General features: G+C 69.8%; 1 protein-coding gene across 1 annotated transcript in view; it reads left to right on the forward strand.

Moving 5' to 3' along the window:
• PHF21B (PHD finger protein 21B) overlaps window positions 1-245 on the forward strand; it is a 76,379-nt gene that overhangs the window by 10,752 nt on the left and 65,382 nt on the right. The gene's annotated exons all lie outside the window — the stretch shown is intronic.

The raw sequence follows: 245 nt of genomic DNA on the forward strand, positions 1-245 counted from the left end.
CCCTGCAATCCTTTACAGTTGGGGGGGGGGGTCGGGGCCCGCGGGACCCGCGCCCGGTGTCTTCTCGTTCTCGACGCGGGCTCTGCAGAACTGAGGGTGCCGGGTGGGAACCCTTCGGGAGCCTGTCCCGGGGTCTGTGCGAGTGTGTGCGCCGCCCCCCGGGGGCCCCCACCCCGGTGCAACCCTGCACAGTTTGCAAAAGTAGTTTTGGCGATTGTTGCTGGGCGAGCAGCGGCGCGGCGGCT

This window comes from Myotis brandtii, unplaced genomic scaffold (assembly GCF_000412655.1).
Source record: "Myotis brandtii unplaced genomic scaffold, ASM41265v1 scaffold952, whole genome shotgun sequence".
NCBI classification, from domain to species: domain Eukaryota; kingdom Metazoa; phylum Chordata; class Mammalia; order Chiroptera; family Vespertilionidae; genus Myotis; species Myotis brandtii.